Raw genomic sequence first — 19,905 nt, 5'->3', positions numbered from 1 at the left:
AAATGGTAGAAAGAAAAGGAGAAAAGAGAAATAAAAGAAAAGAAAATGAAATACACCAAAAAATTAGTAGAGCTATTTTGGGTTGGTAGATGATGCATGGGTTTTATTTTCTATTGTGTTTTCTTTCCAATATTTTCACACATATTATCTTTATAATAAGACAGATAATTTTTACATGCATCTACACCCTCCATTACAAAAGACTCTATTCTTGGTACCTACATGGTATATGGCTTTATTAAATGAAAGTTCCAAAGAATGCTCAAGACAGACAAAAAGGAAAAAGTCTCAGTCATTAAGGGACTGGAAGACTTTCTTCACTTCTAAATATCACAGTTTCAGATAAAAGTGTTTACAGAAGCTTTCTGTGACTGATGTTGTAGACACTTTAGTATTAGACTGATGCTTCATTATAGAAAGAACCCACACACATTGTGGGCAGGAAACAGTTTAACAATAAACTACTCGTGGCCCCCTAAATGAGCTGGCAGTCTTTAACTTCAGTTCATAAAACCAGGGTGGCATTTGCCAGTGGGACACAGAAAGCACCCGGAGAGATGAGAACTTCTGGATAATACAGCAAATCTTCTAAGTAATTCAGAGTGTTAAAGAAACCATTTTTATTAACTCTCTGCAGCTGTAGCAACCACACTAGAGCACAAATGTGTGAAAATGCAAGCAGGAACAGAAAAATAATTTGGAAAAAATCCCTACCTCTAAAAGGATTATTGGGAAGGCAAAGTGCAGAATGCACCTAAAATCCAGTGTTTATCTTATTGTAGGTGTTTCAAAAAGTTAGTTTTCTTCTCTTCCCAAGTCTCTTCCTCCTCCCCAGCCCCCTTCATAAACACAGGGCACCTCACTGGGGTGCCTTGGCACCAGCCGTCTCCTCATCTCTGCTTTCTTTATTTCATTTCAGACTCTTGGGTGAATTGTCATGCCTGATATGGTTGATTTCAAAGCCAAGTTTAGATGATGTGAATAATTAAAATCATGAAACTTAAACTCTCAAGTGAAACATTTCTGAGTCCTGCACACGGAGGAAACTTGAACGCTGAATTGGACAGGCGAAGCCAAACCACAGCCAAACGAAAAAGGCTACAAATCCAGCATTTTAGGTACCACAGAAAATTAAGCACAGCAGGCAGAAAAGCAGCAAAGTTTATCTTGAGTCTGGGCCAAGAGTGAGCCAGCAGGAATACAAACACACAAACAAAAACTCTCTAGCAAAATGTGTTATTCAACTAAGGTTTGGTGGATGCCAGTTTAACCTTTGAGTTGGTCCCAGCTAGGTGATGGTCTGTCTTCCAAGGCTACTGAGCAGACAAGAACTCGCAGCTGTAACTATGCAAGGCATGTATTGTCTTTAAATACAATCGTAAATTAAAGGTCCTTGGGGGGACCCAGAATAGTTCATGTAGGGTTCTGTGGTTATCCTAGTGCCTGCACCCTTTAATTCTGCAAATGCACATGCTGGAAAGCTTAACGAAGATCCAACCTATTAGGCATGTGGCTTTTGTGGGATCTAAGAGCTCCTTTCATTAGACGAGGACATCCACAAGAAAAATATATGCACACATATCCACACACATACACAGATGCACACAGACCCACAAGTTCATTCCAGCCATGCACGGATGCACAGACATGCACACACATTCTGATGCCCATTCTGACATTCACATATACACTGGCACACGCTGGCATATGCATGATGTTCAAAAAGGTGGTATGAACATTCAACAACAAAAATATCATCCAAGACTTTCTTAATGGGGTAAAAAAAATTGTAAGTGTGATCTGAAGAAATATCTGATCCTAGTATTAAGTGTTTTCCCACTTTGGCTCTACTCATTCTCACTGTACTTTGCAGCATTTAGCATAATGAGTTCTCCTCCAACTGGAGAAAGTCAAACAAGTATTCTCTGAAACTACATTTCCAGAAATACATACAAGAATGTGTATTGGCATAGGTTCAGAGATATAAATAGGGTTTCCCGTATGTATTGATAGAATTCTGATAGGTAAATAGTCATTTTTCTCATCCCCGCCAAAAATCAAATTAACTCTGTTCATTCTCTCCAGAGGCTTATGGGAAAAAAAAAAAAAAAAAAGGTGGAGTCGGGGAGAAAATCTTAGCAGCGTTGCCAATAATTTTGCTTCCTTAGTATAGTCAAGGTCTATTGCATGGGTTATTACCTTAGAAAGTCTCACAACAACATACAAAGTCAATTATTCTTCAAGGACCCACTCAATGCCCCGAGTGTCCACTCCCATCGGTCAGCATTATAGAAGCTCCAGGGTTCTCCCTCCAGGGGCTCACCATCTATGTGGTTACACACATCTCCATATTATTAAAAATATTTGTCCCTACAACATTCACCAATAATGAGAAAAAGGGATTGCTATTTCCTCTACTTGGCAAAAGAGGAAATGGAAGTGAGTCACTCCGGAAGTAAGAGGATGCACAGGAATGTTGGGACAAACTGTCCTTGCACTGGGCTGAGCCCTCTGTACCACACGTAGTGCAGAAATATTCACTTACCAGCTGGGAAAGTACATGAACTGCCTCGTTAGGCTCAACTCTGATGGCTAGAGAAGAGCTCTGCATCTCCAGGACTGGCATTATTTTAGAACTGTAACCAACGTTTAGTTTTTCCTCCCCTTAATCAACCTAGATGAGCTGTTCTGTGGTTGGGCTGGCAAGACTGCACAGCAAAGCTGGAAGGGACACTTCTGATTTTAGTTTGGCAACGGCTGCCTTGGGGCCTACTGAGAGGACCTGCAGCAGTGTCAGTCACGCTGAGGCAAACATGTGGTGATAGCTGGAGGATTCTGCCTGAGCCTCATGCTCGGTTGGCACTCAGCCCCATGTTCTGGAAGGAGGAGTAAATGTACCCCTACACACTTCCATCCTTTCCCTCATGTGCCTTCACAACATGTAATCAAACACCTCTGACTCACCTCCTAAGCTGGACTTCAATGAGAAGTGTACATCACCAATGATATCTTCATTTTTAGATGCTTAGCCACCAGGTTGTTTCATCATGGCAGACAAAGCCACAACTTGACCACAGCCTACTAAAATCTATATGTTCAGCCATAATTTCATGCTGAGTCCCAGGCTTATATCTCAAACTTTTGGCTGAACATCTTCACTGGCACCACAAACTCAGCATATTAATAAATAGTAACTATTTTCCCCCAATATCTCTACCTCCCCACCAAAAACTTTCGTGTGCTCCTTAACTTACAATGGGGTTATGAGGATGGGTTTATCGTATGTAACCTCATCGTAAGTTGAAGAGTGTACTGAATGTATATCACTTTTGCACTGTCCTAAAGTCAAAAAAAAAAAAAAAAAAAACCCAAAAAAAACCATAAGTGGAACCATAGTAAGTCAGGAATTGTCTGCATTAAGTAGGGTAAGATTCAGCCAACATTTTCCTGTAAAGAGACAGATAGCCATTTTTTTTTTTTTTTGTCTTTGTGGGACATACAGTCTTTGTCACAACTACCTGTCTCTGCCGTCATATTGTGAAAGTGGCAATAGACAACATGTAAATGAATGTGCATGGTCATGTTCCAACAAAACTTAATTTACAAAAACAAAGAGTAGACTGGATTTGTCCTGTGGGCTGTGAACCACCTACTTACAGTCACTAAACAGAAACTCCTAAGTCATTTTAGATTCCTCTTTTCCCCTAATCTTCACACCTTCAGTAATTTACTAAATGGTATTAGTCTTTACCTCTTAAATAGATCTCAGATCTCTTTTATTCCATCCTGTTGTCATTGCCTTTAGATTAATTACACTAATTTGTGCCATTGGTTTATTTATTGAAAATGACCAACTCCTATGGGCAAAAACAAAGCATCATATATGGTCACTATCCTATGGTCTCCATTACTTTTATTTTTTAAATTCAGCAAATATTCAGTGGGTACCTATTAGGTAACACATGTTATACCAACCAGAGAGGTCAGTGATGGATAACAAAAATATAGTAGTTCCCTCACAGAGCTTCCATACAGCATAAAAAATATTACTTTAAAATCTGTAAAATATCTCAAACAATCTCTGAAAGTGATTTGATTTGTCTACTTCTCAAAAAGTTTCCCAAAATTAAAAGCTAATTGATAAACAGAATTTGTCAAACAGTTACTAAAGAGAAATAAACTATATATAAACAACCAGTTATTTAAAGTACATAATGAGCACAAAAGCAAAAAAACTTACTTATCAAGAGTAAGATATTCTTTATCCTGTAATAATTTCTGTGGCATGTATTAAAGAATTTGAGATATTCTTACCTTGCCTCTCAGCATTCATATCAAATTGGGTTTGTATTGATGGAAATTCCTAAATAAATTTAATTCATCACAGAAAAACCATGGCATCTTATTAAGTATGAAATATGTTACTATTAGGACAGTTATAACTCCACTAAGATAAATAAAAGGGGAGGAGTGAAGAACATTATGCAAAGCCCATTTTTGTTAGAGACCGTCCAGAAAACCTTCAAAAATCACAACTGGGATGCTTTGAGACACAAAATTATAACATATTAGGCAGAAGTTGTCTTTTGCAGCTAGAGAAAAAAATACCTGTGGGGCATAATTATATATATTTACATATAATTAAATTGTTTTTATATTTATTATATATAATGTATAGTATATAATAGCATAATAAATCTGTAAATATTTATTAAATATATAAATACAAATATATACATATACAATGGATGCATATCATATACTAAGTATACAATATACTATATGTAAGTATATATTATATATAGCATACAAAGTACATGTTATACAAGTATATATTAAATACATAAAATAAGTATATGTTGTATATAAAGTATCCTTACATATATTTTGTGTATTATATATTCATATAGTATCTTATACATTTTTATACATATATACATATATATATGACAGATTACATTTATCTTTAAATGTAGCCCCAGAATGAAAACTGCAGAGGGTGTTCAATTCAAGGTAAGTCCTTCCAACAGTTACAATTGTGCATAAAGGAAAGAGCCTTCCTTGGTTAGAGATGCACATGATAGACCCCATGGCCTCCTGGTAAGATTCCAGAATGAGCACACTAGCATTGGCAGGGGCTGACCTAGCTGTTCTCTGAGGCCCTGAATTCTGTGAGAGTGGGAGGGCTTTGAAGAAATTATTGTGCATGAGAATATCAAGTGACTGGAGAGATCTCATTCACCCTGACAGAAATGAAACACAAACTCAGAACGTGCTATTGCTTTGATAGATTCATGAACATTGTGAAATAGTTGGCCTAATATATATAGAGGCATGCTTTCCCTCACAATGGCATTTTTCACAGGGACAAATGAACGGATTCTAAGGTTCAACATGGCTTCTAATAATATTTCCCAGCATTTGATTATTGAGAGAGTGAAGCAGATAAGTTTATTGTGTTGGCACTGAAGTTATACTGAGTTCAAATCTTGCCTCCAGAATTTACTTTATACGGAAACTTGAAGAAGTTATTGACATTGGTAGGTTATATTTCTTCAGTATGTTCACTGGACTTTCCCTACCAAAGAATCTTACTACTTGCCTCATTAATGTCAGACTTGGCCAGGTTATTTGCATTGGGCAGTGAAATAGAGATGAAATAACAAGTGTCAATGTGTCATTTCTCAACGTGTAGCTTTAGGAGCCATTGCATGTTCTAGCTGCAAACTATTCCACCTGCCAAAAGACAGCTAGGTTACATATAAGGGCAACTCTTTCAATGTGGGTCCCAGAGAAAAGGAGTGATGTTAACCTATCATGCACAAATAACATGAAAGGGAAACAAAGCTTTACTGTTGTATGTTGTATGCGAGATCTGGGGCTGTTTGTTATTGTAGCATAACTTAGCTTATACTGTTTACTACACTATTTACCACTCTCAGATTTCCTTTCTTTAACATAGGAATTATATAAATGTATATTTTAGAAAACGGTTGGAGAAAATTATTTAATTCATGCAAAACATTTGGAACAGAATCTGGCACAGGGTGAGCACTAAATAAATGTTACTTATCATTATACCTAAACTACCCCCAAAATTCTGAAATTAATGCCCACTATTTCTCAGTACACACGTTGCAATTATTGCCAGACATGCCAGTAATAATCATCAGGAACAAATAAGATCCCACCAGTATATTAATTTAGCAAGACAGTACTGAATCAGCTTTCACAAAAGACATTTTATTGCTCAGATAATGTGTGAAGGCAAGGTGTACGAACACTATGCTGGGAGTGAGGAAAATTAGGTATTAGTACCTCCCACTTTCTGGGCTTTAGCTTCCTCCTCTTTAACTAAGGGTGTTGCACTAGATGGTGTCTAATGCCCTGGCAACTTGTATGTCCAATGTCATTCTAGCAGAATACATTTCAGCATTACAAACAACACATTCAGAGAATGAAATCGTAGAAGGCAGCCCTGGTGTGCATTTGTTTATTCCGGCTCAGCAGTGGTGGGAATTTGAATTCCAGGTGTCCAAGCAAAATTCTGGAACCCAGAAAGGCTCTGGAGCGTACCCAAGAGGTGCCCCTGCTTTCATGGGCTCCCAAGACTTGCAGGGGATTGCAGGCAAAGAGCCAGGCCTTTGTATTCTAACTTTGTCTGCATTCTGTGGCCAAGTTTTCCGGGAACTCTGACTGGCATGTTTGACAAACACATTCCCCTCATTTGTATCCCCAAAGCACTGGCATGCGGGTAACAATCCAACACCTGCCACAGAGGGCAGATGAAACCGAAAAGGCCCCTGACGTCTCTAATTTTTATCACTGTGATTTCACAGTCAGTCGCTAAGAGTTCACATAATAGCGGAGTGGCGAGTTTTTAGCCAAACTTTCACTTAATTTTTAAAAATTTTCCTTAAGAACTTCAATTTAAAAGAAATATAACACCCTATGCTGCTAAGTTTGTAGTTTTTTTTTAAAAAAAAAGGGCTTAGGAAAGCACTGCTTGTGGCAGTGTAAACTGATAAAAAATTTTTTGGAAAGCAGTTTTATAATACCTACCAAGAACAGCAAAATACTTCATTTCATTAGACCAAGTGACTCAACTCCAGGAAATTTATTTTAAGGATCGAGTTCCCTAAAAGTGTAAGTGTGAGGTAGAGGAAACTAAATACAAAACTAAATTTGTCACCTTCCACACTGGTGAAAAATTAGAAACAACTTTAAAGTCCCCAAATAAACCAGTTAAATAAATTGGGCTATATCCCCTCAACTGAATTTGATACTGCAAATATAATTATAATTTAAAATATTACACATTCCTGGGAAAAGGTCTATGACACAGAGTTAAGGGGGAAAAGCAGAAACACCATATCTTTGTATGAAAAAGGAACAAACAGTTAACATGTTCGATGTATTAGAATGGCAAAATAATTTGTAATTCTTCTACCTTACTTATTTATTTCTGGCATGGTTATACTATTGAATATTCAAGAAATAAATCTTTATAGGTAAACGAAAGATCAGAGAAGAGTCTTAAATTCAGTTGGTTCTTTTTTTTCCTACTCTCTTAATAACTTGTGTATTCTCTGGGGGGAGAAAATACTTTAGTACTGTACATGAAGTATTATAGACCTATAGGGTTTTAAATATATATTTGGTGTTTTTGGAAGAGAAAATTTATTTTTACTTCCAGTTTAATTGCAATGCAGTTTGAGTATTTTTTTTAAAAATCCCACGCCAAGGCAAACTGGCCATGATTTACAAAATGTATAACAACCGTTTTCATTTTTCACTTATAAAGTCAATACTTGTATAAAAAGAAGCCTGGAAACATCACATGGGCAGAAAGAATCATCAAAACAAGGCAAAGTGTGTTGTATTATCCTGGGGTGACCATTAGTTTCTATCTGCTGTGAAGAAGGCATCTTTGCCAAAAGCAATTTCACTGACCAAGATATCAGCACAGGGCATTGCTTTTCCAGAGGGTCTTATTCAGCCAGTGCAATTCAAGACCCTCTTTTCCCTTTTCTGCCAACTCCCACTTCCTGAAATCAACCCTCAATTTCACTTTGGAGATGAGATTCCCATTCTCTCTTCTAAGGAACTCATGAGAGCAGTGCTTTTATCTTTGAAGGAATGTGCCTGTGCAGGAAGCCAACACCCATCAGAGTAACATTGACTCGGGTCTATTAAATATGGTAATACTCAGCGGAGGCGTGGCATAGGGGAAGAACTTTCCAGGTTACATAGGGTTGTGGAGGAAAGGGGGTTAAGATTGCGGTTTATCTCATTGCTTGGTTTCACAACCTTGACCAGTGTCACTTATTTTCTCTCACCTTTGGTTTCCTCTTTCATCAAAGAGTGATAATAAACCCCATTTCAACCAAATTACCGTGATGATTCACCAAGATAACATATGCAAAGCATCTGACACATAGTAGACACTCAGTAAATAGTATCAATTGTTACTGTCTCAAGCATTTCATTTAGCAAACATAACTAGGGCAATCTACCTCTTAATATGTGAACCAACTCTGATGATCAATAAAAGGTCAACTGTATCATTGCTCCATTGCTCCATTCCGAATTTTTTCAAGTAATTTTCGTTGAACAGCACCTAACTATTTATATAATGTACATATGCTTGAAATTGCAAGGATGAATAGATAGAGAAGGGGGAGAAGAAATAATAAGAGAGGAAGTATGGGCTAGGTAGTTTATAATTTATCAATATAAGAAGACATATAACGATTTCTATCTTTTAAAATATGATCATAAAACTAAATAAATACCACTTTCTTTGAGACTTGAAGAAATATTTTTGTTGGCTTTGTGGCACTTAATACTTTCAGGTGTTTTTTAATTTTGGCATTTGAATGCTAAATCTCTTCAAGACAAATGATTGATGTATCTACTAGTTTTACAGTTTCAGCTGTCCATCATTTAGCTCTTCTGACAGCTGGGGTCTGTGGGCAGGGGCCAAGGGAAGCATTTCCCATTGTGCATTTTCTTGGTAATAAATGAAAGGTACTCTCCTCTCCCTTCCTTGGTAGCAAGAGTGCACGCACATGATCTAGACTGAGCCAAAAAAACATTCCACCTAGGAGATTAGAATCAGAAGCAAGAAGTGCCAAAAAGAAGCAAAGTTGAAACTGACTGTGGTAGCATGCAGCAGCCATGGTGTCCAATATCAGTGCCCAGTAGTGGCTGTAATGATGGAGAGTCCAAAGCAATGTCTAATAGCAGTGGAAACCACGTGTCACCAGCTGCAGTGGTCCAGCAGCAGTGCTTATTTACTCTTGATAAGTAAGATGTGTGGTACTGGTCTAAGGACCTATTGCTGCCTGGCTTCTAGATGCTCTTTGAGCCTTGTCTATGCTCCAAAACTACCTCTCCAAGTTTCTCTGAATTATAAAAATTATCTTTATCCCCCACAAGTGAGTTAGATATTCTTGCTTGCAACCAAGAAGTCTGGCCAGCACATGATTTTTCTCCCTGTGAACCATCTCTAACACCCCGTGTCTTATTCCCCATAGGATCCTGCCCAATCCAGATTCCTTATAGATTCCTTATATATATAATTATAATACACACTCTCTCTCTCTCTCTCCATCCAGGTCTCAGACTTCAGTCTTTATTGGTCTCTCCTCTTGAAAACTGCCAGAATTAAGGACCTCACTTAAAGAGGAGTTGAAATGGATGATTAATTTTATATGTTGATGTTTAACTGTGTTCATGCTTCTCGTGGACCTAACAGGCTGTTTGGCCCTGTATCTCTTCACTTACATTGCTGTGTTTTGCCTCTACCCATCTGTTCACAGTTCTTAATTCAGACTTATACAAATCATGTTTGGTGTATGCTAGGGCTAAATTGTGTACACTAGGGCTAATGCCAAATTCTTTTAGGGCATTGAATGCACATATTTATCATACATTTGTAAACACGATCCTCATAACTTTTGGGTTGGTTTACTTTCATTTTTTTCAGAATTCGGCCATTGTGCAGTACCCACCAAGTGTAGTCACTCTGCCAGAAATGAGCTGAAGGCTTGTCCCAGTCAACAAACACCAAAACCACAATTCAAAATGATTGACATGAAGATCCACGTAAGGGCCTTTTAGGAATGCAACTGGGTTTAATGTAGTGAAAATGACTCTTAGAGACTTCCTCTTCCTTAATTTTCTACCCCATTTTATAAACTGGGAACTACCATCCATTCACAAACATTAGGAAGTAGTCCTTCTACCCTTGATTCTGTATCTCCAACACCCAACCCATCCTCAGAAAGTAGAAAAGATTTCTCTGAGCAGTTTCGGCTTTTCTCTCTCTTTTGGGGGGTGTGTGTATGTGTGTGTTTACTGCTTTGCATCTGCCTCCCAGTGGAAGCACACCTGGATCAGAGCCCTGAGTCAGTTCTGGAGACCAACATCTCTCTGTTATTACTCAGAGGACTTTCAGGTGTGAGGGCCCATGCTTCCTTGAGGCTAAGCTGTCTTGTTAACTAACCCTGTTTACTGTACTAGGGCAGCTCATTCCAAAGTCTAGATGTAGGGACAAGTAGAAGGAAGCCTGTTCAAGCTACATTCTCTCACCCAACATTACTAGTAAGAGAAAATGATTTTGATCTCCATCTCTCTGACTTCTCTATCTCCCAAGTGGTTTCAAACACAATGTGTGTGCTTGTGTGTATGCGCACCCCCAGTAAGGTTATAAGAAGGATAATGAAAGATGTAAATAGCTTCCATGCATTAACCCCACTATAGGTAGAAGTATATAGAAGTTGCTTCAAACTAAAAGAGAAAAAAAAGAGTAAAGGTTAACGTATTCTATTTTATCCATAATGCCACAAATTTTATTCTATTTTCCTGCATCATTTGGGCTGCAAGATGGCTTTCCTCATACAACATGCATTACATTGCTTATTTGACATTTAGTTAGAACCTACTCTGCACCAGGCTCAGAGGTGGACACTGGAGTAATCCCTCAGAATACAAGAATGAATGCAAGTGGCAAGGGATGGGGCTGGGAGGGAAGAAGGGGTCACATTAAGAAGGACCTTAAGTAAAGTGTTAAGAAATTTTGGCATGACCTGAAAATTAATAGTTACTTGATATCTCAGCCAGCCACTTATCAAAGCAAGTCTGTGACCTGAGGCGGTGGCGGTGGGGGCTCCAAACTGATTCTCAGAGCCCTAGGGCTTCACAGATGGCACTTAGGGGTCAGTCATATGAGGGAAAGGCCAAATAGAAGGATCTTGGGTTCCAGCAAATCCATTCAAGCCACCCCCATTTTCACCAGTATTGTACACTGATGTGTTGTATAAGAACTGTTCTGAAGAAAGAGCTAAATACCAAACTTACATTTTAAGGTTAAAATTGTATTTAATAGTCCCATTGAAGATCCATCTACAAGTAGCCATCTTTAAAGACTCAACTTATTTTATGTGTGAAAGTGTGAATCTCAATTTGCATCTCCAGGTCTCCAAGAAATATCAGATTTTTTGCTTTCTCTTGAAATAAAATTAAATGTGACCCCAAGCTATCATCCTACCAGGATGGCAAAATGCCCAATCTCAGTCACAAGGGGTTGTCCCCTTTCCCCACAAAGCCACATCAAAATCCCCCCAAAGAAGACCAAAGAGGAGGGCTCTTTAATTTTCAGTCCACCAGGGTCATCATGAACATCTTCACTGTCTAAGCCTAAAGCACGTCCCTAAAGCTCAGCTGCTTCCCTGCCATCCGTGCCCGGAATCCTACCTTCTATACACACAAAGCAGCCAATCCCTCCCAGGTTTGGTCATTTTCCTAGAAAGCAAAACATAGCAGGGCATGAGCCTGGGCTAAGCACTGGACTCATAGCCCTTTTCCATCTCTGAGACACCCTCTCCACTCCCTGCTCACATTTTCCAACTCTTCTCTTCATTGAGGACATTTAGTACAATGTTTTCAGTTAAGGCTTCAGCGAAACGCAAAAACAAACAAACAACAACAACAACAAAAAACAAACAGAAAAAACCCCTGTGGTCTTCTAGAGGCTTCTATTTGCCATATGGAAAAACTTCAAGAAAAGTGAAATGAATTACAACCTGCTACCTGCCTGAAGTAGAGGTCAGGGAAAACAACATAAGGAACAAAATCGCATGCTGACACTTCAATAATGTAAAATGCAGGGTTTTGTTTTGACATCATTATATAAAGTGTCAGTTTTGTCTTCCTAATCGCTGACTCCCCTTCCTGGAAAATAGCAATTTTGAATAACTGAAGAAATCAGTTGGCTCAGCATTTAGTCACCCCGGGGACTTGTGACCTTTTTTATTTTCTGTTTCAAACAGGGACAAAAGTCATCTGCCCAAGGGCAGCTTTCACAGAAGCTCCCCAGGAGGAAGCACAGCATAGCATTTCAGGCTGGACTGTGCAGTCTGGGAAAGGTTTCCCTCTCTTTCTGACCCAAGGCTCTCAGCAGGCACTGTGTGGGACCAGGTGACTCTCAAAGTCTCTATTGTTGTCTCAGCTCCTCAGTCTTAGGGGAAATCAGACAGCTGAGACACTGAACTCTTCTGGACCAGCATAGGCGCTGGAGTCCTTGGCTGTGTGAGAAGGGGTGGACTGGGAACAGTCCATCCGCAAAAGTGTAAAACCAAGAAATGTTTGAAAGCCCCATTAAGAAGAACCAGGCTGAAACACCAATATAATCTGGACAACGAGGAGAGGGAAACCAGATATAAGAAAGGGCTAAGCTGGCAATACTAAGACAGGAGGAGCTTCAGAATGTGCATTGCCTGTCTGTAGAGGGTGCAGGTTGGGAGTAAAAGCTGCTAAATCAGGATTCTGACAGTCATAGGGGACAAGGACAAGGCTGACACATTCAGCTCCTCTTGGATGAGGTCTCCAAGAGCATTCTTGGTCCTTGCCCCACCCCTCACTCCACCTAATGGTGCTGGAGCATGTTACCTTTTTGGTGGACTACAGCCATTGATCTCAGTTAAATGGAGTTAATTCTCTCAAATATCTTTAAAGTGTCAGAATAGATCTCTTTCTCTCTTCATGGCCACCAGGACTCGTGGGAAGGAGACAATAACTTGGGCAAGTATATCTGCTCAGCAAACACAAATTTGTCCTCAGGTGGGCAAAGTTCAGACTCAGAACCAGGGAGATACATCCCATTTTGGCACTTACATGGAACTACCACCTCAAAATAGCTTTATCTATACCAAAAGTGGTATTTTCGTTCTCCAGTCACTGACACATTTGTCTGTTTTTCTGAATTCTTCAAAATGGAGACAGGGGAGGGCATATTGTTCATTAGGCACCTTGGAAACCCTGACAATGGTGTCAGTCTTGGCTGAATTGGATTGAATCAGTATTTAGACAGAGGCAGGCAAGGTCTTCAACAGTTGGAATGCAGCCCCTGGCCAGACAAATGCCTTCCTGTCCTTGAAGATGTAAGCCCCAAGACCAACCATGACAGCAAAGTACAGAATAAATCACTAGCAGTTGCCAGCAAAGCCCAGGGATTGATAGAAGTGTCCCAGATCATCCATAAATGAGAGCTATGATATCATCACTTCACTGGTAGTCAATTTCAAGGAGGAGCTCCAAAGACGGCATTACTAGAAGGAACAAAAGTTTTCCTAAGACACAGAAGAAATTAACATTTATTAACTTTCTCCTATATGACAAAAACTTTCTACCTATTGCCTTATTTGAGCTTTAAAACATTGCTACAAAGTAAACATTATCTCCTTTTTCACAAATGAGATGGGTGATTTGCCCAACGTCATCGTTTAGTAAATGGTGGAAGTGAAAACTGATGCCCAGTATCCTGACTCCCAGTGGAGTTCTACTCTCATTACACAGCTGTCCAGAAAAAGACCATCTCAAGGGAGCTGCCCATGATTTTGACACCTACATTCAGGTGTGCTGGTTAGAAGCAATCAGTGATATTGACTCATAGTCACCCCTTACAGAAACATCCTAATCATAGCCAAGGGCCTGGGAAACACATGGACCAAGCTACCCATCATTAAATCAAAATAAGAGCTTATTATGTCTCTCCCAAAGAAGAAGAGAGTGTGATTATATGGCTGCCTATTTATTCCTCAAACCCCATTTTGAAAGTTGTCTTTGAAATTGGTGCAGAGTACTTTTTAAAAATTCCCAAATTGCTGCAACCTTGGTCCAAGGTTTCCAACAGGACACAGATGGGCAGCAAGGCCAGTTTCAGTGGTCAGGCTTCCCACTGGTGGAGTTTGTCCAAGCAGCTCATTCATGGTCTGCTGAGGGAGTGGTGACTCATGATACAACTGCTTTATTTCAGCTACTGGGACCACAGGAATACATGGCTTCAGAATAGAAAAGACCCACTGACCATTAGAGAGAGTTCTTCTCTGGACAACTGTATAGACTCTCGCAGAAAACACTGTCAGCATCTTCCCTGGGGGCTCATCCAAATTTTTATGTTATATCAAACCAGATTTGGAGTAGAAGTTTTAAGGGCCTAGGGGAAATGATTTAATTAATTCATTCATTCATCCTATACTCCCAGAGAACTGATTTGTTCTAGCTTCTGGAAATATTGAGGTTGGAATGAGCAATATTAGTCATAAATATATATAGCCCTTATCCTGAGTAATGCTGGACGCATAGTAGATAATAAATATTTATTGAATAAGAAAATGCTCTTGAAAGCCACATTTAAAAGAGAACATAAATAAGTACATGTTATTTTACTGCTATCATAAATTATAATCAAAGTAACAAAGCAAACAGAGGATAAAATACGTAATTCTGCTTTTGGTTGGTGGAAAGGGACTGTGATCTTTCAGAGAAAGCTACTGAAAGAAAAAACCCATTTGAGTTGAGTTTTGAAGCATGAATAGGAGTTTGGCAAGCTTATAAAAGGGGAAAAGAAACCCAGGTAAAGGAAATGCTATGTACATAGTAATGAAGGTGGACAAGAGGATGGTGTGTTTGGGTGCCCACCAACATTCCTATGGTAAAAGATTGCAGCAGGCAGGGGGGGCGGGTGAGGTTTGCAGGAACACAAGCTGGTGAAATCAGCAGGACACCTGGCTAAGCTAAACAGCCTGGGCTTATCCTGTAGGCAACCAGGCAGGGGGGCGTCCTGCCCAACATTACTTTTAGGAAAGCAGCTTCAGCGCAAATATGGGTGACTCAGCACAATCTATTGGCATCTCTGGGAGCCATGCTCAGCCCTTCCCTTGTGCTGGTGGGTGGGCGCGACGTCTCTGTGCAAGGAGACCACCCACCTGGTGTCATGGCACACATCTGACTTTGATGGGGATTTCTCTAAGCCCCATGGCATGAGTAAAGCTTATTCAGAAATATGAAGGCAAAGTTCTCTCATGCTTTTACTCACACTTTTGTTCTTTTTTTCCCCATTTGGTTCACATTTTTATATTACCATCACAGAATTGTTTCTCTCTGCTGCCTCTAGTTCTCCATCTGAAAAACCATCATCTTTGACATCTCTTTCTCTGATTGGCAGATAACTCTACCCCTCTCCCCCCACTTCAAAGCCTAGTCCAAATGCTGCCAGGCATTTTGGTCAGCAACTGCTTAATAGACACCGCTGCCACCTCTCTCACCCAAGCCCTGCAGCAGAAGGGAGCCATTTTAATGTGATTCTCCCACCAGGCACTCTACAGCCACTCCCCTCCAGACTCTCACATGAATGAATCTTCTCACCAAACCTTCCGGATATCACCTCACACACACCCACCTTGAACATGCTGCATGTTGACCGAAACCTTGAATACAGGTAGAAGAACATAAGCAGTAAGAAACAGAAAGAATGTAATAGAGGGCTGGGAGCAGTGGCTCATGCCTATAATCCCAGCATTTTGGGAGGCTGAGGCAAGCAGATCACAAGGTCAGGAGATCGAGACCATCCTGGCTAACAAGGCAAAACCTTGAATCTACTAAAAATACAAAAAATTAGCTGGGCGTGGTGGCGGGCACCTATAGTCCCAGCTACTCAGAAGGCTGAGGCAGGAGAATCACTTGAACCCGGGAGGCGGAGGTTGCAGTGAGGTGAGATCCTGCCACTGCACTCCAGCCTAGGCAAAGAAAAAAAAAAAAAAGAATGTAATAGAATTGTGCAAAGGGTGGCAATCATTTATTCAGAGTTACTGAGGATTATTTCCATATTTATTAACTAATAATAAGATAGACAGCACATGAAGACTCCAGCCATGGAGCGATTCATGAAGGAGAACACAGAGAAGAGGAAAGCCTGCTGCCAAGAGAAAGGCCAACTCTCTTTCCTTCCTTCTGTAATCACACAATCTACTGACGTTTCTGCCCAGCAATAGTCTCCCATAGTCTTCCATCCACGGGGATTTTATTCCTAGTGCTTCTATTCTCATTCCTCTTTCCTAACAGAATCTCCAAGGAAGGGAGAAGCTGATCCATCCAAGAAGATTTATTTTATGGAAAAGGCATCAAATACTCTTCATAGCTTCTGTGTGGGAAGTCTGAAACAAGTCCTGTTTCCTTAACATGAATCTGGAAGGCAAGAGGAAGTCATGGAAGGTGTGAAAGAGGGAATAATATCATCCAGGTGGTGTTTTAGAATTTGTGGCAGAGGGTTTTGGTCTTCCCTGAGCTCTGGCTTCTCAAGCTGGCAGAGCATTCTAAAGGAGAGCTTGAAACGATAAGAAAATGATCACAGATGCTCAGGGGAATAGCACTGATCCTAAAATTGGCATCACATATGTTCTCCAGTGAGAGTTTGCAAAACTCTGAACACCTTGTCCCAATACCATCTGCTCCATCCCGCTTCCCCACCTGACAACCTTTCACCAGGCTGGTAGTCAATCCCAGGGAATCAACCATTCCTCAGCTCACTCAGGGCTTGATGCGGAATTGGAGCAACTCCTTTTTGCCCTCTCTGGTCCACATTTAACTTTCTTGTCCTCACACCCTGTAGCCCTGCTACTAGCTCCTCTGCCCTCAATTGTGTGTTGACCCAGCCATTAGCCTCTTTCATCCCAAGGACCTGTTGACCATCCCTTTCTTTGCTCTCATTCTGGCTTGTTCTCCTCTCCTGGTCACTTTCTTCTTTTTCTATCAGGCATTCATTCAACAAGGAGCTATTTCGCGCCCACTCTATAGTGAGTACTCTGTTAAGGGTTGGGGATATAACTGTGGAAGTGCTCTCCAGAGTTTCTGCCCTCACGGAGCACAAGAAAAGTAAACTGACATGGAAGAGGCTGAGTTTGCCTTGGAACAGGGGGAGCGCAAGGAGGCATGCATGCAGATAGCCATCCGAGTGTGGGAACTTGGGAAACAAAAGGACCAGACAAATAACAAAAGTTAGATGAAAACTCAGCAGATGCCATGAGTGCAGGTATGAATGTTAAAGTCACTTGAGTCAACCAGGAGTGAAGCTACAACTTTAATTTCATAAAATTTAATCAAATTCATAGCAAACTTAGTTGCTTCTTTATGTAAATTTGACCAACTCAAGATAAAAGCTCAGCTAGCTCAAGATGTTTTCCTCCTTTTTTTTCCCTTCCTCTCCCAGCATCATGTAAGTTGGGGTGATGATGGAGAAGTGTAGCGATGATTGCAGCAGTGGTGTGGGGCTGTGTCTGAGCCACAGCCCTGCCTCTGCTCCTTCCCTGCCTCCCCTGCCACCCACCTGCCGCCGTGATGCCAGGGCCACTCCTGTCGCATCTGAGTTCCTCCTCCTCACTGTTCTCCTCACTCTATCTGTTAAAGCCCCAAACAAGTTTCTGAATTCTTTACCTCCAGAGGATGTAAAACACAAACAATCAAACAATCTCTCTTCTTGAAAAGGATCCTTTTAACTTTTTATGCAAAGCAACGTATCTTCCCTTTGTCTTAACACCTCCTCTTCATACTAGGTCCAAGGTCTTACTTGAATAACCAATAGACTGATCAAAATGTTTTTACAACAAAACAGCAATATTTTTTCCAAGCCAAACTCAGCTTAAGTATATAAATAGCTACAGTTCCTTAAAAATGGACTTTGCTTCTTTTGTTCTACTACATGTAAAAAGGTTAAAGTCCAAAGCCCATTCTCTTTACCCTGAACCATGCAGCTCTTCAAGCACAAAGCCAACTTTTCTACAGAAGCATTTTAGTTTCAGTTGTTTGTTCGGTTGCCCTGGGGATTCCCAGAGGATTAAATATTGCATAAATTATTGGGGGGAAATTTGCCTACAGATCCTTAACAACGGTTAAAAAGCCCTGCATCTCACATGATCTACTTTGCATCTTTCCGGTGGTATATATTCTACTGGTTGTACCATTATCATGATGGAGGTCAAGATATAAATATCAAGGATTAAAAGGTTGTATGCTTTTCTAGGTTACCTATGCCTCTGTTCTTCTCTTATCACAGAAAATGAAAAGTTAGCTCTCTCCCATCTATTTAAGACAGCATGTTTTCAGAGAACTGTCTTCTTAAAAAGTTAAAAATCGATCAACAATATAAATAGAGGAGAACTCAAAACATGGTTATGCTTCATTCTATAGTTAATTTAATTTCAAGAGAGGTGCTGTAGGTTCAATCCCACCAGTTCAATACCTATTCCACCTGAACAAGTGATGCCAGGCATGGGTAAATCAAGTTGGAGAGCTGCTTGTGAGAACAGCTTTGGAGTGGAAAGCTTTCTGAGGCCAAGGTTAAAGCGGAAGGAATGTTGCACAAGGCAACATAAGGCAGCTTGAACAGATTGTCAAGGTTTTCACCAAAGAACCAAAATGTATTTGAGCATCAATAGCAGGACATAATAGCAGAGCAGGTAGTGATATCACTGGCTTGTGCATGAATTGCTAGTGAGGGGGTGGCACCAGGGTAAAGACACGTTGCTGAGCTCTAGGGAGCACTGTCCCAAAGCTGGAACTACTGCGTGCACTCTGCTTCAGTGTCCATCCTCTAGGAGCCTGGCTGACAAATGGCTTCGCCTGAGGACATCCTTACAGCCCAGTCTGACTCTCTAAGAAGAAACAGGAGCAACACACCCTCCATGTAGTGTGCACGGAGCTGCGTTCCTAGGGCCATGTGGTCCCCATCACTCACCGTCCAGGTCTGTGCTAAGCTATAAATTTTTTAGAGAAAGATTCCAGATAAGCACAAGCTCCTTGTTATCGGTGCAAGTTCAGAGCCCTTTTAAAGAATGATGAACAAATTATTTCCTTGTTCAACCACACAAAACTCACAAGTTGTGCTCATATTTCAGGATTAAAAACTATGAAGTATGCAAGCAGTCAAACTAGGCTTTGATGTATGCCCTCTAAACAGTAAAAGTTTATAATACACCTGCCCAGAGGTAATCCTGGTATTCTGAATGGGAAGCAGAATGGCTCTGACACTCTGTTCATTCAGCCATCGACTCTAAAACATTTGGCTGTGCCTCAACCCATTTGCCCTTTACCACTTGAAAAAATAAAATGGAGAGAGAGGAATGATTGTATAACAGTCTCACATTCATAGTCCTATTTATTTCTTTCAAAAACTGGAATTAGAGCATTAACCCATTCTACATGATTCCTTCCTTCAAGGTCACACAGCTGGTGTTACGGATTTAGAAGTTAAATCCAGATCCCAAAACCAAACATCTACCATGCACCATGTCCAAAAGTGTCCTGCCAAAAGGAGTGTCGGAAGGATAGGGAATATGGCTTATTTCTCATGGTTTAATATCAGGGACATCAAGATTTCACAGAGAGTGCTAGCCTTTGGTAGAATGTGTGATTTTTTTGAAGTAAAGCCAAGGTAATGGGAAACACTGAATATTTCTTTGTAGGCATTCCTTCTTTGGCTCTCCCAAAGTCAAGCTTCTTAAGTAAAATGGCACATTCACAGAATTTTTGCTTTGTTGAATCCGAATGACCCAATGAAGCAGCAGT

The sequence above is a fragment of the Theropithecus gelada genome, chromosome 15 (genome assembly GCF_003255815.1).
Source record: "Theropithecus gelada isolate Dixy chromosome 15, Tgel_1.0, whole genome shotgun sequence".
NCBI lineage: Eukaryota > Metazoa > Chordata > Mammalia > Primates > Cercopithecidae > Theropithecus > Theropithecus gelada.
The sequence above is the reverse complement of the archived record's forward strand: the minus strand, read 5'-3'. Positions refer to the sequence as shown.